The 22996-nt window shown below is 46.4% G+C and overlaps 1 pseudogene; it reads right to left on the minus strand.

Moving 5' to 3' along the window:
- Positions 1-507: 507 nt before the first annotated feature.
- Positions 508-4184, minus strand: LOC133075118 (large ribosomal subunit protein uL11-like; annotated as a pseudogene).
- Between the last annotated feature and the right edge of the window lie 18812 nt (positions 4185-22996).

Below are 22996 nucleotides of genomic sequence, written 5' to 3' on the forward strand. Positions count from 1 at the left end.
CCTGTCTTCCTGGAGGAGGCCCCCCACACCCACCACAAGACAGTCAGCGGCTGATCATTCTTTCCCGAGGCACTCTATTTTCGGCTTCATATCATATCACAGACTCTCCCTGTGGAGCAAGCTAGCGAAACACTTTTTCCTTGCCTAAGCATTTGCCTTGTATCTGATTCAAATCTCTAACCTGGAAATTGGGAGAGTAAGCCAACAGGACACCAGTAGGAGGGCCTCCTGCTCTGCCCGCAGACTGCACCTCAGTCCAGGGACTTGCTGTGTGACACTGGGCTGATATCCTTCCCTCTCTGAGCTCCCATCTCACTACCCATTGTCAGAGAGTGTTTTGCACCACCTGCTTCCTGGATGTGTCAGAAGACAAACTCTGTTTTCCAAGGCGTATTACCAAATTGTAACAATTTCCCCTGGTATTTTTTTCTTTTTTCTTTTTATTTTTTCTAATTGTCAAATGATTCTTTATTGAAACATTTTCCTTTGTAGTTCTTAACTAGGTGGTCATTCTGCTGTAACACTATTGATGTCATGTATGATGTCATGAAGGCAGCCATCAACACTGCAACCCACAGACTGTGCAGTCATCTCTAATGGCTCCAGAGAGTTCTCTGACTAAAAATTAGTGCTGCATCTGTGAGGCAATGCTGACAGTGTCATCAAAAGTGGTATTTCCACTGAGTTTAATATTTTTCTGCTTTTTTCTGTCTCTGGGTGGTTCCTTGATGACTTTGATGATGATCAGGGCAGAGGCAATGGTACCACCTCCATATGGTTCTGTCTCTTCTGAATGGTTGGTTCCACTGTAACCTTAGACCCAACCAGCCACCTGCTGCCTTGGTGACATCATCATCAACCTTTTCTGGAGACAAGTTCAGGGGGCCGATGACAGACATAGCACTGGCTTCCCCACAGATACAGCTCAGGTACGTGACTTTAATCTCCTCAAGGTCAAACGTGGGCAGCGTGGCAGAGGCAGCTGGGGTAGGATGAACTCAGATGCAGGATAACCGAAGAAAGTTGCACCTTGGCCTCCTCCAAGTCAAGAGCCGAGAGCTCCCTGGTATTTTTACACAGCCTCTATCTCTTCATTGCATTTGCATTTAATGTGTCACATAAGCCACAACCTGTGAGCAAAGCAAAATGGTCTTATTCCCGTTTCACAAATAAGAACACAGATCAAGAGTTGTAGGTACCTCTTTCAAGGTCTTGGCTATCTGGATAGCGGCCACTTTGGGACTGGAACCCAGATGTCCTAACTGCTGGGGCTAAACTCCTTACACTTCCCCCTCACTGCCCTGCATGGAATGAACACGAGTAAGTCACAAAATGAGCCTGAAACCAGCGGAAGGGAGCAAGAAAACTATGAGTGGATTGTGAAATGTGAGTGAATTGTGAAAAGTATCCATTTAAATATACCTCACATGCCTATGGGAACACTTGTCACACTAAAACACAAAGGCCCACAGGCCACTTAGAGTTACAGGCAAGATGTGAGTGCTAAAAGAGGACTTGGGGGTCAGCTCACATTTTATAAAGGAGAAGAGTGATGCCCTGCAAGGTCACTGACTAGTCCAGGCCACTCCAGGACTCAGAAGTTCATCCGATGCCTGTTTCCAAAAGCTTTCCCTTCAGAACATTTCTCCCTCCTTCCATGAGAAGGACGTGACCTCCTCACAGTGGTAGAGGCTCTGGCATTCCACTGCAAGCCAAGGTAGTTGGCCCTCAGCCATGGACACAGGCAGAGAAACTGAACATACAGCCAAGGAACTTCAGAGTCACTAGGAGGAGCATCCTATGAAGCCACCTCCCTGCAGCCTGCCACAGCGCCTGAACTTCCAACATCAGGTATCCAGGTCCATGGATTATGGCATGAAGGACTGCAGTGCAATTGTGAAAATGCCACACAGGATTACTGATGGCCAGAGCAATTTTTAGCCATCACTAGCCTACTATAACTTAATCAAATAAACCTTGGCAGAGGGCAGGGCCCTGAAGAGTTGGAGCACAGCACAGGTGTGTTTTGCCAGAAAGAAGAGGGAATAAGTGGTCCCTGGCCTGAAACTTGGAGTTTGGACTAAGGAAACTCCTCAGTCTGGAGGAGAGCCCTGGATACTTGGGCAGCAAAGGGATACAGGGGAGGGGAGCAGTGATGACATTATGTGGGTAGAGAAATCTTAACTGGGCCAAGTAGTAAAAAACCCACGTAAACTGGCTTAAGCATTAATAAAATAACAAAATTTAAAAATAAAATAAAATGGAATGTATTGGCTTATGAAACCCAAAGGTCCAAAGGTGCACTGGCCTGAGGCTCAGCTGTCTCACTTCTCTGCCTGGCTCTGATTTCCTCTGGGTGGGCTGAGACCTGCTCCAGGAGAGCAAAGAACGCCCATGGACCCCCGTGGCTCCGCAACCCCTGCAGAAAAAGAACTCCACCTACCTGGAGTGCAGAAGTGGACTCTGATTGGCTACCTTAGGCCACATGCCCCTCCTTAACTAATCACTGAGCTCTGATTAGCCAGGTCTAGATCACGTGCTTCCCCAGAGCTGTGTTGGACTGACAGCCTCAACTTTCATTCAGGAGGCCGATTCAGCCTGGGCAGTGCCATCAGCCCTGCCCCTCACGTCCTCAAGCCTATGCCACACGATGAGGGTCCCTGGAGGACACACAAACACACACACACACATACACACTTAGGAGCACCTCTGCCACCAGGACTACCCAGCACTCTTCTGGGAAATGTCACAGTGATGGGATCCAGATGTTCCAGGGTGCAAACTGCTGGAAAGAAACCCAGGACCCCCCCCCCAGTTCTGAGCAGGAAAGTTCCTCGGGAAGGCAACTCTTAAAACCACTATCCGAAGTAGCATTATTCGTTTAATTGTCTTTTGTTTGCTGGCGTTCTTGTCGGGTAGAAATATTAGCTCTGTGAGGTCAGAGACTGAATGTTTCCTTGCTTGTGGAATCCCCAGCACCCAGAATGGGTAGTACCTGGCCCAGGATACGAACTCAGTAAACGTTTAAGCTTGTACCACTGAAGAAACAAGTGTGTCTTTAGGCTGTCCTCTGAGCTTCACCCCTACTCAGTTCGGGCACTGCCGCTGCCCCTCTAGATTCCAGGAGCAGCTTAGGCTGACCACGAACAGACACATCCCTACCCCTGTATCACCGGAGCACAACAGAGACTGATATAGCTCTCACCTCTCCAGATTGCAGGTACAGAGGGGTCCTGCTCTCCCCTTCCCCCTCCAGGGCCTGCTTACACTTGGCAAAGTTAAGCCATGGAGGTCTGCCTAAGTGAGTACACGCCCATAAAGGGGGAACAGCTGAGGGAGCTCCAGGCGAGGTGTTTAGGGCCCGGGTGGTCCAGATCACTGTAGTCTGAGTGGGGCACTAGGAGGCCAAGAGCACCAGGATTCTGGGGCCTGCATGGAAGGAAGTCCCACTGGTGGAGAAGGGAGCAGGAGAACAGGGAGGGGAGGTGGCACGTGGCCTGAGCAAAGCTTTCCTTCTCTCACCCAGACCTGTCATTTCCTGTATCTCTGGGAGGCTATGAGGGGGGTGCTGTCGTCTTCCTTTCTGCACAGATACTTATAATCATGGGTTCCATCGACTCCCCGTCCCTGTGTGGAGACTGCTCGCCATACCAGCTCCAGACCAGGGTTGCCTAGCAACTCAGAGTCCTGAAAAGAAGGAGAGAAAGCAAAGGAGCCAGACAGGAAAGGGCAGAGGGAAGTGGGTCTGGAAGAGGGAAGAGATACCAGGAGCAAACTGCCTTATGCCCAGGCTCTCTAGTCCTTAGGACTGATCTACCCACCTCCAGCTGTCTTCTCACCGGCCATTAGGTGCCTGACATTCTATACCACTGGAGATACTTCTCTTTCAATCCACTCATCTCCCTTGAATTGCAAATCCTGTAGAGAGGCTCTGCCCACTGCACTGTCCCACTTGAGCATGGGAGGAACTTATCAGACCCTCTTGGGGAGAAGGAAAGGGGAAATGTGGAAATGAAGTCTAATCACATCCTAATACGCCCTGTGCTTCCCACCACATTTGATATTAATTCAGTCCATTCCACTCTTCTCCATCCGAAGTCTGCCCACAGGTGCAGGGCCAAGATGTCAGGTTTGGGTGTTTGACAGCCAAATCTGTGGGGCACTCAGTGAGCTGCTTACCTCATGGAGCCTCAGTCCTTTCTAAAATAATCTTCAACCATGAGACTGTTGTCCAAGTAAGGAAAAATAATGCACTTGAGAATAACTGGCACAATATTTGGCACTTAGACAGTACACATATATGCTAGTTTCCCTTCCTGAAGACTGGTCTTAATGCCATGGTCACTGGGACCCTTGCAGTCCATGTAGCCCTTCTACTTTGGTGCAAACTAACCAGACTCTAATTTTGGAGGTAAAATTTAGCTCCAAGCCTGGAGAAATCCCTGGAACCTAATTCTGACTTTAAAGCTGGGAGACTTCAATCCTTACTCTTGGGGAACACATCACTCAGTGGGCAAAGCAGAGTCCCAACAGCGAGGAGTCAGAGAACAACAGACGATGGCACAAGGTTTTGCTCCTGAATTAATCAGGTATTCTGTTGGCTTTATTTTTCCAGCCTGTTGGAGCCATTCTTGCACCTGGCTGCCTTTGATGGGTCATTTCAGTTAACCTGTGGTGGTACTTACAGCTTAGCCTACCTATCATCACGGTGCAGTGGGAGTCAAGGCTGGGACTAAGAATTTGTCTGGAATTGGGTTTGCCATTCTTTGGCTGGTGTTAGACCTCTAGACAAAAACAAAGCTTCATTTCAGACCCTTGGAGCAGCATTTAAGATCAAGATTTGGCTGGCAAATCAAATGATTTTGTAAACTAAAAATCTTGGGTTTATCTATCCTTCTATCCATCCTCCACTTACTAAGTTGGACCCAGTTCTGCACTAAATATAAGGAATACATAAGAAAGAAGAAAATGGCCCCAGCCTGAATTTTCTGCCTAATAAAAGAACCCTAGAAAATAGCCCATCATTCAAATCCAGATACTGTGGTTCCTCTTCTTAGGGCGAGCGTAGTTCAGAGGTGGAGTTGGAAATAGTATGGTCAGGGTGAGAGGGCTCCTGGGGCAGAGGGAACTTTTTGAAGCATCCTATCTCCACACAAACTACCAAAGCAAATTACGAAGCTAATTTGACCTTTTCTAATATCCACATTCCTAGCCCACCCAAACTCTGGAAAAAGGTGTACCTAAGAATGGAGAGAAAAGTGACAGGCAAGCAAGGACCCCAAAGCTTGAAAGATATTAGAGTTGATAGGAAATTGACAGGAGAGGAAAGAATAAGGGACAAGGGTGCCCCCAGTGTCATTTCTATAGCTACCCATTGGGTGTCTGATTACCAGTCTTAAACATCAGCTCAGCCGTGAGTCTTCATCCATTCACTGCTCTCCATTTAAAGCTGTTGCGTCCTCCATGTTCCCAAGGCCTGTGTGTGCATGCATGTCTGTGCGTGCACATGTGAGTGTTGGGAAAGGACATCTGTGTGCCTGCTGAGGAACTGAGGGGCACCTACAGTGCATGCAGGTGGAGTCTGAATTGTGTGTGTATATAAAACCGTGTGGATTCATGATGGAAAACACTCATATCAAAAAACTGATATTAAATAGTAAACTGATAATAAAGAACTGGCTCGAAAGCCAGAAGTCCCTGGAATCTTTGGAAATATCTGACAATTTTGTTTCCTGTGGGGCCTCTGTTCAGTTTTATTCCTGGTACCAGCATGTGCAGCAGAGAGATGGTCTGAGATCAGAGCCCCTTTTCTCTGAGCTGCCCACGGCCTTCCCGGTGATTATTTGAGCATCCCCGCCATGGCTGTGGTTGTATTTCATATTTATCTCAAGTGGGCTGGTCTCCTCTGCAGTGGGTGACCCACTTTCAGGGCAAGACAGAAGACTTGAGCGTCAGACGTTTGGTCTCTCCCTGACGCCTCATGCATTGGGAAGGGTGCTGGCAGGGAAGAGACCCATGGCCACCCCTTTCTGCCCCTCACTTCTGTCCCAACCAGGAGGTTTCTCATTGCCCCCAGGGTGTGGCCTCTCATTCCCACTCCTGGCCTTTGTCTGTGCTGTGCCCTCCACCAGGAACACTCTCTCCTCTCCTGCTCTGCCCCTTCGGACTCTGCATCCTGCCTGGGGCATCTCCCCACCCCACAACTGACACCCCCCAGATCCCCTTGCCCCCACAGCAGCCTCTCTACTGTCTCCCCTCAGACCGTCTGTGCAAACCACTTTGGTTTGCACAGACAAATTGTATTCTGTCTTTTAATCATTTCTAGCTGGATTTTTTCTCTCCTACTGAGGCAGGAGGTTGCAAATGTGCTTCCCTCTTTGACGCCTCCGCCCTTGCTACAGTCTTTGCCTTAGGCCAGGCCCTTAATAAATCCTGCTTCTGTTGAATTAAGTGTAGCAGCCCTGCTGGAAGACTCACAGCTGGATGGTGCGAAATTTACCCGAGCTGAGGACTTTAGTGTTTGCACCAAGCCACTTCTGTGAATCTTATAATCGGAGCCTGACAATTCCTCTTTGAGGAAACCAGGAAAGGGCTTATTACCCCCACGTTACAGATTAAGGAAGGTGAGATTCGGGGAGATTCGTGATTTACTCTAAGGTCATGGAGTCAGGCGAGGGCATCCAGACAGCCAGTCCTGATCCTACAGATCCTACACTCTATTCACTACCGCATGTGGCCTGGGCGTTACCCTGATGCCACGCACATCCTCATCTCAACTGTTTGTTCTCAGCCAGTACCCTCCATGTGATGTCCCTCCGTCTACCTTCTAACTTCCCTTGATCTCCAAAACCCCACCAGCGGTGCTAAATCCTTGGTTGTATTTCTACTCCAGCCACATTGGAAAGAGGTTTAGAAACTTGATCACTATTGTTAACACTATTAAAACTAGTGCTAAAATATGAACACTTCAAAGGGGATGTGAGTTAGAACAGTAATGATCCCTTAATCCACTCCCCTCTCCTGGCCCAACTGGCAGAATTTCAGAAGAAAAAGATGGTTTAGACCCATTCCATCCAATATGGTGGCTATTGAGTACTTGAGAAATAGCTGATTCCAATTGATATATACTTTATTTTTTAACACTATTATTATTTTTTATTTAACATTTACCTAACCACATTTTAAACTTTTTTCCATATAAATGTAAATAAATCTGCTTCACTTTTCAAAATTATGGTAAAGCACACAAAAATTAACATCTTAACCATTTTATTGTATAGCTTCTCATTAAATATATTCACTTTGTTGTGTAACCAATCTCTAGAACTTGTTGATCTTGCAAAACTGAAGCTCTGTACCTATTAGACAACTTCCCATCCAATTGATATATAATTTAAATGTAAATAAACACAAAATTTCAAAAACTTATTTTGAAGAAAAGGATGTAAAACATCTTATTAATAATTTCTTATGACGATATGTTGAAATTAGAATATTTTAGATGTAGTGAATTAAATTAAAATGCATTCATAACATTAACTTCACCTACTTCTTTTTACTTTTATAATATGTCTACTGGTAAATTTTACATTATATTTGTGGCTCACATTATATTTCTATTCAACAGTGCTGGTGTGGATCATACACTTCAAATTTCTAGGACTCTTCAAATAACTCCATGCAGGAAGCCTTATGCTCAGATTGTGTTTGAGGTCCCATTAGATGCAGCAATAAGAATTCAGAACAGTCTTTTGAGAAGATGGTACTTGTTTCCTCCCAAAAGTTGCCCCTAGCAGTCAGCTTCTCTGACCTCCCAGGGTTGATGGTCAGCCCCACCACGGAAACACTCAGCATTCCCAGTTGGGCAAGCCCTGACTGAATTCCCTGAGCCAGGCTCATCGCCTGGGCGGGGCACCTCTCTAGTGCCTTTGTCTTCCTGCACACCCTGGCCCGGCCCCAGAAGGAGGACCCCTAGGTAAAGTCATGCCTTAACATTCTGCACGCTGCCATGGAGTACTGAGAGGCTATGCATGCTCTCTACCGAATCTCCAATGTCTTTTAAGAGGTTGCTGGCTTTGACCAAAGTGAAGATACTAACTCAGGCTGGTTTAGAACAAATTAAGTTGGATCAACAATGAGTAACTGACCACCTGTTGGTAAAATTTGTCTTCCTGTGTAGTACATGTACTGTGCACATAGAAGTAGTTAATATAATCTTGCCCTCATCAAATACATAACAGTTAGAAGACCACTCATTGATAAGCAAAAACTTAAATAATCGCAACTCAAGACAAAAAAAAAACCTCAAGATTACAATGGACAGTTTTTTATCTTAGAGTTTAGAAGTCTTCCAGTTAATTTCCACACCCAACACAGCCTCTGTGGCATGGTGGTGGGAAGGGGAATTGAACACCAGCTGAAGCTTGGAGCCAGATTTACTGGCTGTGGGACCCTTAGCAGAACAGCCTCCCGTCAACCTGAGCCTCGGTTTTCTCTATCATATTTTAAAGGTGAGGTGTGGTTTAGTTGATCTCTTTAACTACTTGCATTTCTGTCCTCCTTGAATGCTGCAATCTACCCTTTAGCATCCCCACAAAGGCCCACAGGCACTGTTTCAAACTTTTTGTAACATAGAGCTCCCTCCTTGAAAAATATCTATGGTTTTTCAGAGATCTTCCTCTCAGGAGCTGCCATTATACTCTCTCTAACTTCCACCTGCAAAGTGGTACCAAATAGATGAATAGATTCTATTTGCTCTAGGTTTCAGAGGAGGCCAGGGCTTGTCAAGATGGAGGAGTGAACAGCTAATCCACGGAGGGGAGGAGATTTCAGTGCAGCCTTGAATAATGGATAATATTGGACCTGCAGAAAGCAAGAGTATAGAATAAACCAATGCAAAAAGAAAGGAAGAAACGAAGGGAGGGTGAATTAACTTCTGGCCTGAAAGAGAGACCCAGGGAGAGAGATGGTTCAGAAAAGGGAAACACACAGGTTTTCAATTGCTCTTTTTAGTCTGCAGAAGATCATCTCTAAGTGAGATAATAATATTTATAACCATTAAATGAAACATCTAACATTTATTGAGTACTTACTATGCGCTAAGCACTTTTATTTCATTAAAACTTCATAACCACCCCCATGAAATAGGAACTAAATGTTTCCCATTTTACAGATTAAAAAATGAGGCACATGGAGGATTTTTTTTTGCACAAATGTTTGTTCTAGCTCCAAATTCTATTATCTTGTGATTCATAAAAAATATCTTTGTTTCTGTTGGCACTGAAAGGCACCTGGAGATTTAGGACAGTAGATGAGGATGAAATGTCTTCAGCAGATATCCCACCCCATAAATACTTCTTCTTGAGGTAAAGAGAGTGCCTCCCCCTTCACCCAACAACACCTTAGTGTGCATGCTGGTGGAGAGAGGGTAGGTTCAGGAGGGTAGGACTTTTGGGATGAAGTCAGTGGTCAATTTCTTGACAAGAAAGACGGGGTTGCCTAGGAAGGCATTCACAGTCCATATTCCATGGGATGGCTCCCACTGGTCTCTGCTCTCATATCCATGTCACCTCTTGATGGCCACATTGCCCTGGAGCTATGGCTTGTCCCCAAAGATTCCACATAAGCCAAAGGAGGCCACCCTCAGAGACCACTGCCTGTCTCAGCTCCAGCAAGAAGCTTTGAATAAAACAAAAAAAGGAAACCACAAACAGCCATTTTCCAGTAGAGCAAAGTCTCAGGGGCCCCCCGAAACATGAATCCACAAAACTAAGAAAGTCTGTAGATCCCAGGCTGCCCCTCACACTGAGGAGGGGGTAGGTAGGGGGTACATAACAATGTCATTTCATATGATTAAAAAAAATTGCATAAGTAGGGCCAAGGAAAATAGAATAAAACATAAACTAAAAATAAATGGTTGAGTCAACTCATCTTTAATGCTTTTCTCTGCAACATCTATTTTGTAAAATGGAGTACGACTTTCATACTCCGACTACAAATTTAACCTTGGCCACAAGTTATGATGTACATTACAATACACTTTTATTATGTTACACAGTATTGTGGTGGTTTTTTTTAATCTATTGCTAAGCCCCTAACAGTATGTCTGTGTCAGTGAAGCCCATCTGTCACAACCACAGTGGAGATATTATTATGTAAATAGTTCTAGGGCCTCCTTTTGGGGGAATTTAATATACTGTCCTAATATCCCAGCCAAGAAAAAAAAATGTTTATGAAGAAAAACTCTCTCTTTTTTTTTTTTTTTGGTTTGTTTGTTTCGTCTGTAGAGAAAGGCAGGCTGAGTTGCTGAGGGTTTTTTTTTTTAATCGTTCAAGTCTCTTTTCTTCTCTCTCTCATTCACAATGTCTTTAAAAGCTAATGCTATGGGTCCTAATAAAATAAAATAAAATACATGAGAGACTTCTTTTAAACACACCAGCAGAAGTGTAGAGCATTAATATCTTGCAGCCTAGTGCATTAGCCATCTTTTCTATATTACAGTCATATTTCAATAAACTAAGTTTTCTTAGCAGGTGCCATCTTGGATTATTTCTTTATTAGACTGAGTTATAAAATATGCAGAATTGTAGGCTGAATTTTTTGTTATTTATTGCGGGTTTTAAAGCTTTGCCAAAATCCATACAACTAAATCGTTCTCCTTAGAGGTGGAGAGGCAACACCTGGAAGGGACCTGCAGGCACTTTTGCTTTCAGGGCTGCCAACCAGGTGGCTTGAGGAATGAGGGCAGGACGGAACAGAGTGTGATCTGCAAACAGAAGATGACAGTTCCCCAGACTTCTTAGTGCATCTTAATTAACCAAGTCAGGATTTTAGGGCAGCACAAAGAAAGGGGCTACCGGGACCTCCCAAGCCCACATCAACCATGTCCCCAATTTTACTCAATCAGGAATCAAAGTTTTGCTGAGCCCTAGCCAAATGGTGAGTACTTTGCAAGAAGCAAGAGAAGCAAATTGCATGTACCCCAAGACCTCAAGGGGCACCCAGTCTAGACAGAGGAAAGCGACACCAGGTAGAGAACTGCTTGGGGGTTGTCTTAGTCTGTTCATGCTGCTGTAACAAAGTACCATTAACTGAGTGGCTTATGAACAACAGAAATGTATTAGTCACAGTCTGGAGGCTAGAAGTCCAAGATCAAGGCACTGGAAAATTCAGTGTCTGCTAAGAGCCTGCTTCCTGGTTCATAGACAGCCATCTCCTTTCTATGTTTTCACATGGTGGAAGGGCAAGAAACTCTCTGGGACCTCTTTCATTTTTCTTTTCCCCTCCAGGCTTATTGAAGTATAATTGACAAATAAAAATTGTATATATTTAAGATGTACAAGATGTTTTTTTGTTTGGTTTTTTTTTTATTTTTTACTTTTGGCCACATTGGGTGTTCGTTGCTGCGCATGGGCTTTCTCCGGTTGCGGCGAGCGAGGGCTATTCCTCACTGCGGTGCACAAGTTTCTCATTGCGGTGGCTTCTCTTGTTGTGGAGCACAGGCTCTATAGCACAGCCTCAGTAGTTGTGGCACACAGGCTTAGCTGCTCCGTGGCATGTGGGATCTTCCTGGACCAGAGCTCGAACCCATGCCCCCTGCATTGGCAGGCATATTCTTAACCACTGCACCACCAGGGAAGCCCACAAGATGTTTTGATATACATATATTATGCAATAATTACCACAATCAGCTAGTTAACATTTCTCTCACTTCACATAGTTACCTTTTGTGTGTGTGTAGGGCGGGGGGCGGGGGAGGGGAGTGGTAAGAACACTCAGGATCAACTCTCTTAGCAAATTTCAACTATACTTTATTATTAACTAGTCACCATACTCTACATTAGATCTCCAGTACTTCATCATCTTACAACTGAAAGTTCATTTCCCTTGACCAACATTTCACCAGTTCCTCTGGGGCCTCTTTTATAAGGGCACTAATCCCATTCACGAGGGCTCCACCCTCATGACCTAATCTCCTCCCAAAGGCTCCACCTTCATATACCATCACATGGGAGATTAGGTTTCAATATAGGAATTTGGGGGGGGCGGGAACACAAACATCCCACCTATAGCAAGGGTAAAGTGGTCACGTGACAGTATGGATGGTTCCGACTAAGGGCCATACGGGTTGAACAGAGGGAGCTGTGGTGCAGGGCTGGCTAATCAAGGGAAGCTTCCCGAGGTGGTGGGGTCTCAGCTGGGCCCAGAAGGAGAAGTAGGCTTTAGCTAGATGGAGAGGAGAGAAGTTGTCACCAGGCGTCACAACACAGGCACACATCTGTACTTGTTCCAGGCAGAGGAAAGGGCATGACGGAGGTCTGGGGGCAGAAAGAACAGAGGAGATGATAAAGGATCAGATGGGGTCAGGGTGGCACTTCCCCATTTCAGCTTGCTGGGATCAAGAGAGGTCTGGAAACCAGGTGAGGCGAACCCATCCAGCATCTGTTTCACAAGGGGCTAAGCTTCCCGGCAGAGAACTCTCTTAAAATAAGCAGAAGTCAGGAAGCCAAGCTTGGCCCAGGAACAGAGAAGTAGCTGTTGTGATCACGCTGGGAGCAGCATGATCCTCATTCCTCACACGCCCCTCCCAGTCCAGCCATCTCTCAGGTCCAAGGGGAAAAGTGGCTATGAAACAGGAAGGAAGGAGACAGGGCACAACCTTTGAAAGAATGACATAGTCCAAGGACATGACATAAACTGATTAGAACCAAATGGATCCAAGATGGCAGACAAGTCGACTTCCACTAGACCTTGAGCCTCAGTATACGCTCACATAAGCAAGCTAAATGACACACCCACAGGCGCCATGACAGTTCCAAGACTGACCATAAGGATCAAAAAATGGGCGGTGGCCCAGTTCCTGGAAATCCTGCCCCTTCCTGAAATAGCTGGAATACTCATCCCACTCATTAGACTATGAAATTACCCACCCCTATAAAAACTGACAACCCCATACCCCGGTGCCTTTCTCACCTTCTGAGATGGCCCACACACTGTCTGTGGAGTGAGTTTCTCTCTAAATAAATCTACTTCTTACCTGTCACTTTGTCTCTCACTGAATTCTTTCTGTGATGAGACATCAAGAACCTGAGCTTCATTGAGCCCTGAAACCAGGTGTGTGATCTCAGTTGGAAGACTGGGTTTTGGCCAGGTTTGAGTCCCAGCCACGTGGGTTCAAGTCCCAATCAGGATTTTGGCCGGGCTCAAGTCCCAGCCACATGGGTTCAAGTCCCAATCTGAGGTACAGAGTTTCAGCTACAAGTCAAAACCAGAAAATGCCACTTCACCAAAAGTGTTGCCAGGCATCACAGCACAGGCTTGTACTTGTGACCCCCATCAAAAGGACACAGAGGGGTAGGGAGGCATCCTCTGACATGTTGACTGCACACAGCTTTAGTCCCTAGTGTCACCTGGGCAATGGATGAGGTGGCCACAGCAGCGGTGGTGCCCAGCGGCAGATTGCAGGGGTGCATGGGACAGGAGAGTGAAGGTGGGCATGGGCCCAGAGCAGAGAAGGCAGCCGTGCCCAGAGGAAGCAGGGGTGCCCAACAATAGTGACAGCAGTGCCCAGTGGGTGGGGCCACTCCCCAGATTTACAGGAAAGTACATATTATGAAATGTAATCCGGGAAGCTAAGTGTCTTGGTAGAAAGATGCTTGTAAGCTTCAGCAAGCGGCTATAGTGAATGTGACTCCATTTACGCACCAGCACCATGCCCTAGGAAGCTTGACGCACACAGATGAGGGGAAAGGAAGGAACACTGGAAGTTGGCTGGTACTGAGGATAGGGATGTGGGACTGAGAGCAGGCCTGCCCGTGGCAGCGTGAAGCCATGTGGGTGACTGGCCATCCTCTGTATAGTCCACTATCTTCAGTCAGGATCCAGCTAAGCACCTCCAGGCAGAGGGACCCTCCCTGCCCTGCCTCCAGACAAAGCTAGTTCAGGTCAGAGCTGGCAAACGGGAGCCCGGGAGAAGTCCCTGTGGCTTAGCTATGCTCGGCACTTGGTTTCTCCATCAGCGTGGACCACGGCAAGAGTGGTCAGGGGGTGACACCATGAAGGCCTCATCTGAGCAAACCAGGAGCGCCTGGTCCCAATAAAGGAAGGAGCCCCACAGGGAGAATGAACTTCCTCTGGTCTCCCTGTGCTAACTGCAGGAGCTCAAGACAGTTGGGGGAGAGGAGAGGGGCTGAGAAGCAGGAAGCAGGGACCTTCCCAGCAGGGCTGAGTCTGGAACTGGCTTTGAGAAGCGAAAAGAATTTGACTTGGGAGTAAGAGGGGACCCACTGGGAGCAGAGGACAAGCAGTGCCTGGTGCCTCCTCGTCACACTTCCCCAAGGCAGTCAGGATCCAAACATGCCAAGTTCCCCTTAAAATCCCAGCCAAGAAACCCCAGCTCGGCCATTTGCTACATCGTGATCTTAGGCTATTTTCACAATCTTTCCGAGCCCCAGTGCCCTCATCTGTAAAAGGGCATAACAACGCTTACCTAGCAGGACTGTTGTGAGGGGTAGATGAGTTATCAAGGGCCACACAGTAGGTGTTCAACAAATGGCAAGCCTCTTCCTGCCTGTAGGTCCACTTTGGTGTTTGGGATTTATGTCCCGTGAACTCATATAAACACACCTGCGGCATCTAATTACATTTCAACCTTCACTGCACACCCCTCCCCAGGGGGGTAGTGAATCCCCTCTCCAGGGACCATCTGTGGAGTTTCCTTGATGTTCAGACACACCCTTCCAGTGTCTGCCCCCAAGGCCCACTGCTCATCAGAGGACACATATAAACTCTCTGGGTCCGTGCAGAGCTTTGAAGAGGCCAAAATTAAAGAGACTGAAAACAGGTGATTTCAAGGAGCCATGTGAACCTAACCCTGAAAGAGGCCAGAAATATCAGGGGAGACCTTCCTCAATTTAGTTTAGATCCCCCACAAACGTGCAAGGCTGCAGGGAGAGCAGCATCCTGACTCTACCATCACTGCCCCCAAGAGGGTCTTGGCAGTGTGGGTGAGAGCAGAGAGCCCAAAGGTGGGAGGGCTCCCCAGGGCAGGAGGGGTTGGGAAAGCCTGGGGTTCCCAGGATGACTTCACCAGCAGTCTGGCTGTGACAGCTCTGGAAGGTAAATTACAGGGGCCCCTCTAGGGCCAGGACCACAACAAGAGCTGAGGTTTGGGCATTGTCCACCCCCTCCCCCAGCCTCTCCCCACTAGCCAGGTCTAGTGGGTCCCCTGAAATCCCCGCCCACTCTCACAGAAGTAAGGCCATGGAAGCGGCCTAGCCTGACCTGGCTGCCCCAAGGACATCTTCACGAGATTTGGGAAAAGAAGGAAGCAGAAGAGGAAAAGGAAGGACCAGGAAAGCAGCCATCTGGAGAAAGAGTAGGATGGCCTTTAAAAGTGAGATTTCCCGGGGAAGAGCTAAACCAGAACCTCTTTTCATCAAATTAGCAGTTAGAACCTTCCAGGTCTTGTGGCAGCTTTGCAGAGATTAATTATCTGTCAGCTGAGAGGCAGAGTGGGGTGGATGCCCCAGGGTGACACCAGGGGATGGGGGACTCTGGAAGAGACTAAGAGGACACCACAGAAGCCATGGAGGCCTGGGAGACAAGCTTTCCCTCCTTCAGGGGCTGAAGGTTGGCCCTGACACCTGACACCATCTGGCACTCCCCCAGGAAGGTCACCGCTGCAGGGACCCCTCCGGTCAGACCCCACCAGGCCTGAGGTTCTGCAGCAAGATGAAAGGCATTGAGGAGAGGATGAGAGCTTTCAACTTTTATCTGAACCCTCTCTATCCAAACTCAGGTATCAGGTAGCAAAGGATGCTAAAATGAGATTTATGAAATATTTTTTTCCCCAAAGTCACCAGGATGGGACTTTAGGTCCTTACTTTACAAATGATGATTTGCCACTCAAGAAGACTCACCAAGACCATGCAGTGACTCTGTCGCCCCAGACCCTGAGTCCCATTTCCATGTTCTTTGCATAAACTCATTCAAGCAGAGGTTAGGGCAGCTTTGGTACAGCCAGTCAGCTCCTCTTGTGCCTGGAACTGTGATGTCCAAGAGCAAACACTTCTTCCCCTGGCTGACCCCATGGTTGCCCCAACTGCTCACCCATTGCCTATGTCCAGAGCTGATTTAGCTGTTTGGACACAAGTGGCTGATTAATAAGAGGAAAAGCAAGCATGGTGGGAGGGGCCTAAGGGGGCAGGCACGTCAACGTGTGGGGCAAGAAGTCCCGGGAAGAGGTAGCTCCATTTGGAAACACCCCCACCAGGATGCAGATGTTCCAGCAGCTGGCTGGGCAGCAGGCCTGGCAGGAAACTGCTCCAGCGCTGACCCCAAAACCCATGCCTCTTCCCCAACCCCCTTCTCAACACTTCTGTCCACTCTTCTCCCTGTCTTCCCTATCCCCTACTCCCTTCTCTCTTCCTACTCTTCCCACCTCTTTTCCTCCCCGTTGCTGCATTTCTCACCCACTCTGTCCTTTACACCTTGTCCCTTTCCCCTTTCCCTCCTTGGCATTTGTTCTCTCTCTCTCTCTCTCTCTCTCCCTCCCTCCCTCTTTCCCTCCTTCTCTCCTTTCCTCCTTCCACATCTGGACTTTCTGGTGCTGAGTAGTTCATCTGGGAAGAACAGCCGACCTGGCAGTGTCAGGGTCTTTTTCTTTTGGCCAAAACCAGGGAGTGCAGACACAAGCAAAATGTGCACAAGAGAAGAGGAGAAATTTCATCTAAGGACACGTTGTCTCATCTAAGGACACATTCCATTCTCATACTCCCTCCATTTGATAGATGGATGGGAAAAGAGAAGATAATCAGCCCATTGAACAGTTGGAACTCATAGGGCACAGACATGAAATCATTTGCCTTTTTCCCAACCCCTGTTTTCAGATCGTCCTTGTCAAATCCCTTTTCCCATCCTCAGTGATAACCCAGGCATATCTCATTGCTGGCTAATCACTTCCAATGATTAAAAAAGTACAAATGAACTGAGCCTTTTTCAGAACTCCATCATACATCCAATAAGGCATCATCTCCTCCCTTCTTCCAACACTGGCCAGGCTCTTGCCTAAAGGACAAAGAGATGATAAAGGGAGCTTGATCTACTCTTAAGACATCTCCTACTCCCCACCCCCACCCCCTGCCACCTCTCATGTGTTGGGGCAAAAAAGGATAGAAAAGATGGAAAGTGACAAGTGTCTTTTACAGGAGTGGTGCTATGGTAGTCCTTTGAATTGATAGGCCATTGCTGCCTGTTGGCTTCTAAACTTCACTTGCTCAATCGTGGTGACCATAGCGAGATCTCTGGAGGCCACTCACAGGGCCTGCCCCTGCACAGTGCCCTCAGGGGGGTGATTCAGATTCCCCTCCACCTATTTACCCTCTCATCGCCCTCTACACCTCTGCCACTGGGCTCCTCTCCCCAGGCAGCCAACCCCTTGTGGATGGACCAGGGAGGTGCTGTAAAGGGGAGGGCATGCACACTGAAGGAAGAACCCAACTTTTACATTTTAGAACATTCTTTGGCTGGGAGATCCAGGATTCTGTGTTCTGGTCCCTCACTAGCTAGCTCTGTGTCAATTGACCTTTGAAGTTAGCAGAGCTGTATTCAGATTCTAGTTCGTAACTTGCTCACTGAGTGACTTTGACCAGTTATCAGCCTCTTTGTATCCCAGTTGCTTCACCTGCAAAATGGGGATAATAATATCTTCCATCCAGTGCTGCCAAATATGATAGAACTTAGCATAGGACTGGCACAAAATCAATGTCCCGTAAGTACTGGGAACAGTATTTTGTCTCTTGGAGCCCTAGTTTCCCTCATATGTAAAATAAAAAGGAGAGTTTTCAGGTCCCAAGTTCCTTTTCAGCTTTCAATTCTCTAGAATGTACACGTTGATCTCCTCTGATGGGGATATTAGCTATGCCTATGCTGGCAGGAACACAAATCTCCTTCCGTGCTTGCCCAAGTATGCACATTGAATGGAGAGGCTGGGGGACTCCGATATCAACAACCCAACCCTTTGCGGATCAGTCAGCATCACTCAGGACTTGAGCTACACACCCAGGCTGGACCCCTCACCAAGCCTAAGAGAAAATAAGGATGGACAATTCAGCATTGTCCATGCCCAGTGCTAGAGATGGGAGAACACACTCTACTCAAAAGGGTCAGGACTGCCATCTGGGGATCTGGAAAATCATAATTTCTTACTGTGATATTTTTGTTTCCAAAGTTACGAACCACACCAACCACACAAGCCATCTCTAGTAGATGGATCAAAATTTTCAATACTATTTCTCCTACTGTACTTTGAGTAATTGAAGAACAGAAAAGGAACTTATTTTGCCAAGGTCACACAGTATCTAGAATTAAAACTCTCTTCATTCTGTAATTAGTCTACTGGCCAAATTGCCTCTAAAGCACTTTTCTCCCTCTCCTAAGCCATCCCTCAGGCTCTGCTAGGAGCAAGGAGAGGAGACCTGAGACCTTGGGGATGCCTGGTACTTTGTTCTCTTTCCAAGCTGATCAGACTCTGAGAGCCACTGAGACTCAGTGAGGGAAGAGCAGAGCTCAGCAGGTTTGGAATGACTCCAGTTCATAGCATTCTCCACTCTCCCTGGGCTCCCAGTAAAGACAAAACCCAACAACCCCAGTACACCAAAAAGAATTCAATAATATATTGGGATTTCCCAAAAACCCATGGAGAACTTGGCCAGGCAAAGGACATGTCAACGGCTCTTTTGATGAGTTCAATGTAAATGAACTAGAAACAGATGGGCTAAGTTTCCCTTCAAATACACATGTGCTGGAGAGTTACAGCTGAGAAAATGCTTAGATCTGTGCATTCCCAGGGACTGGTCAACCCCAAACAGAGTGGGATGTTTTGCTGAGTCTCAAACGCTGGCTTCTTCCCCTGTCCCTAAAAATAACTGAGCTGTCCAGCTGCTGGATGGATATTTTCTCTTTTGGTTTTGTTTCATTTGCTTTTCTCACAAAGCACCAGGGTGATAAATGACTTCAAAACCTGGTAGAATGTTCTAGAGAAATCAGGCATCTGGAAAAGTCAAAAAAAAAAATCTGCCACTCTGCTCACATCATTCCCCTCACTAGGCATCCTGCCCCTTGAACATTACCTGTCATTACTTACCCATCTGTCAATGTCAACCCCAAGATCTACTTCCTCTGAGAAATCTTTGGGGATTATTTTGGTCTTCCTGGACATAGAAATAAATCATGGCAACAACATTTTGAGCACTTAGTACATGCCCACAATATTCTGAGCATTTAGTGAATGTCTAAAATAAGGCCTTTGCCCACAGTGAGTTTTTCTCTAATTAAGAAAGTCCTACAAACTTGTGAAGCAATTAAGAGATAATAACAGGTGGTACAGGGAGGTCAAAATTAATGACACAAGCATTAAGTGGCTTCAGGAATTCAGAGAAGGTGCTGTGTGTATTAAAGAGGTCAGAAATCTTGATAGTAACCAATATCTATTAACAGCTATGTTTGGGGGAGTTTCACAAATGTTTTCTCTTTGGATCTTCACAAAAGCCCTTTAATATAGACAGGGATTGATTTTACAGAAGGGACTCAGGAAGATTAAATGTCTTGTTCACAGTCATATCACAGGTAAGTGGTGAAGTAGGATTAGAGGGCAGACCCATGGCTTCTAACCCAGGCACTCTCGCCTTACATCACACAACGTTTTGCAAAGGTCTGTTAAAGTCAGACAGGTGAGGTTCCCTGATGTAACTACAGCCTTATCCTGGAATCTCCTTATGACTGGAATATCCTGGACATTTCTGAATATGTCCAAAGTTGACCTTCACACTCCCACCTTCCCATTTTGCTAATGAAATGCACTCATCTGGGATTTTCTCCTCTTCTCTGCCATTTTTAAAGATTCAGCCTAAGTCTGTACCTAGGATTTCTCCAGCCTAAAATGTTTTCTCCTTCTTTGGAACAAATAGAACTTACTGGTTGCATTTCTCACTTGTCAACTAATTATGCACTGGGTTGCACATCACTTCTGTTACCTTGGATGTTTATTTAAATAATCTTAGGGTATTGTTTAGCACATCAATGTTTCATCTTCTGCAGAGATTAGTTACCTCTGAGGAGAGCTTTTATGTCTGATACATGCTCCCAGCTGTTTTGAGAGTGTTTCAATGGCCACAATGAGCAACGATGTCTTGATAAAAGTAACAGTCTCCACCCATGATGATGACTCCCAGCTGCAGCCCCAGGTCCCATCCTGCTGTAGGACTGTCCACCTGCATGTTCTACATGCTTCTCAAACTCCTCATGTTGAAAATGCTACTATCTTCCCCTAAAACTAGCTTTCTTCTAGAGATTTCTCTTGCTTCAGAGGCATTGTAATTCTCCCAATCAGACTCCAAAGGTAATCATCAGCTTTGATCCTGACCCTGGACTCCTGTTGATTGTTAATTTGAAGTTTCTTATATGTGTTAAAGGGGGCCCTATCATTCATGTGTTGGATGATCTGGCAGAGATAAAGAACAGACTCCTTGGGGGGAGGGGGGCTGTAAAGTGAAAGGATGAGATACACAGGTGTTGGGCTTCACCCCACAGGCCTGCAAACCCTGTGCTTGCCCAGCTTCAAGACGGAAGAAAGAGCCCGGAGTCAGCAACAGAGACATCAATGGTTTAATGGGTCGGGGAGCTTACACGTCCTGGAGCGACACCCCACTGTGTGCAGCAGATGGTGGGCAGGACATGGCAACAGTCCTCACTCCCAGAGGAAAAGGGAGATTCCCAGTTACAAGGGAATTGATGTCAGGTTGGCTCATCGGTTACCAAAGAAACTAGCAGAGGGGCACGCCCCTCACTGCCCCTTTGATAAGAACAACCACTAGCTGGGGCCTGGGGCAAGTATGTAGGAATGTCAGTCAAGTGAGTAGGGTATACGTGAAGCAGTTCGGCACCCATGGGTAGAGCAGGGGATGTACAGAGAGCAAGAGATCAGCCACTTTGAGTGGCCTGACCACAAAACAGGGAAATAATTAGACAACAACCCAGACCCTGTGTTGTCAGTTCACGTTGCAAGTGCCATGGGAATGACAAGCTTTGGTTGAAGTAAGTCAAAGATGCTTCCTGGAAGAGGATTCAAGTGAGCCTTGGAGGCAAGGAGGGCTGAGTTGGGAGGAGAAGGCTCTGTGGCCTGCCCTGTGGGGAGGGAAGAGAAGATAAATGCATAATCCTGTTCCCAGTCATCAGAAGAGATCCAGAGGAAAGTCAGATGAGACAGGGAAATGCTGAGATCCGGAAGGGGATATGTCCAATGGGGCTGGCTCAGGGAGCTGAGAAAAAGAATACCAGAACCAATGTTCGGAACCTAGACTTCCTCTCCCTTCTCTTTCAGAACAGAACCAGGTGTAGTCTCCCCATGGCAGGATTCTGGGTTTGTTCTTATGTGACCATGGTACATGCTTTCAGCAGCCTCACTGTCAGCAAGAAATTGTACCCAGAATAAGCCTTCCACACCTCCTTTGAGAGCCTCTCTCTCTGCCCCTAGAGTCTAACTCCCAGGGTGCCTTGGGGTGCCCCCAAGAACAAGAAGCTCAGGAGAGCCTCACAGAGGCTGGAGGATGTGGGCAGCTGAAGCCATTGGGTCTCAGCCTTAGTGACTGGGTTACCTCCATGTCCCAAGGCGATTTTTCAAAGGGGCAAAGAGGAAGTCAGCCAGCTTTCGAAGTTCCCCACCTGGGGGAGGCACTGGGGACCATGGTCAGAATCCCACCTTCCCTCTCCTTCCTTACTGTGGTAGCCATGAGAATGCTCATCCTGGACTTAATGGAACATAAATGACTAAGGGCTCCAACTCCTAATATTTTAAATCCATGGACTAATCCTTAAATTAATCCTTAGTTAATCCTTAAACTAATCTAAGGATGCTTCCACCCAATGTTCTCTCCATCTCCTTCACAAAGTCAGATTTGGATCATGGTCTGAAGATTTTTTTTTTTTTTTTGTGGTTGTAATAAAAATGTCATAGGGAAGAAGCTTTTGTATCCTATTACAAGTTAATCACTAAAAGGATGTTGCCTATAAGCTTAAATTATACATAATGGCCCATCTCTGGGAACCCTTCTTCCCAGGTAATGAGCATTAAGCTAAAATACCTTTGTTTAGCTCACAGGAAACATCCTGACTAGGCCCACCTGTGAATGACTGCAGGGAGGAAGAAATTAACACATCTGGCTGACCAGAACCAGGAAATGTTTGACTTTACTACCTCCCCTTTTAGTATAAAAGAAGCCTGAATTCTAACTCAGGCAAGATAGTTCTTTGGGGCATGAGCCTACCATCTTCTCAGTTTGCTGGCTTTCCGAATAAAGTCGTTATTCCTTCCCTCAACAACTCGTCTCTCGATTATTGGTTTGTCGTGCAGCGAGCAGTATGAGTTTAGGCTTGGTAACAAAAACACATAATATGAAATTTACCTTCTTAACAAATTCCTAAGTGTACAGTAGAGAGTTGTTAACTCTAAACACAGTGTTATACAGCAGATCTCTAGAATTTTTTCAACTTGCATAACTGAAACTTTAAACCCATAGAACTCCCCATTTCCCCCTCCCCCCAGCTCCCGGCACCTACCATTCTATTGTTTCTGTGAGTCTGACTACTTTAGATACTTCATATAAGTGGAATCATTAAGTATTTGTCCTTCTGTGACTGGCTTACTTAACGTAGCATAATATTCTTGAGGTTCATCCCTGTTGTTACATAAGAGAGGATTTCCTTCTTTTTTAAAGGTTAAATTATATTCCATTATATGATGTATTTACTGCATTTTCTTTATTCAACCATAAGTGGACATTTAAGTTGCTTCCACATCTTTACTATTGTGAATAATGTTGCAGTGAACATGGGAGTGCAAAATATCTCTTTAAGACCCTGACTTAAATTCCTTTGTATAAATACCCAGAAGTGGAATTGATGGATCATTTGGTAGTTCTATTTTTAATTTTTTGAGAAA

The sequence above is a fragment of the Eubalaena glacialis genome, chromosome 15 (assembly GCF_028564815.1).
Source record: "Eubalaena glacialis isolate mEubGla1 chromosome 15, mEubGla1.1.hap2.+ XY, whole genome shotgun sequence".
Classification (NCBI taxonomy): domain Eukaryota; kingdom Metazoa; phylum Chordata; class Mammalia; order Artiodactyla; family Balaenidae; genus Eubalaena; species Eubalaena glacialis.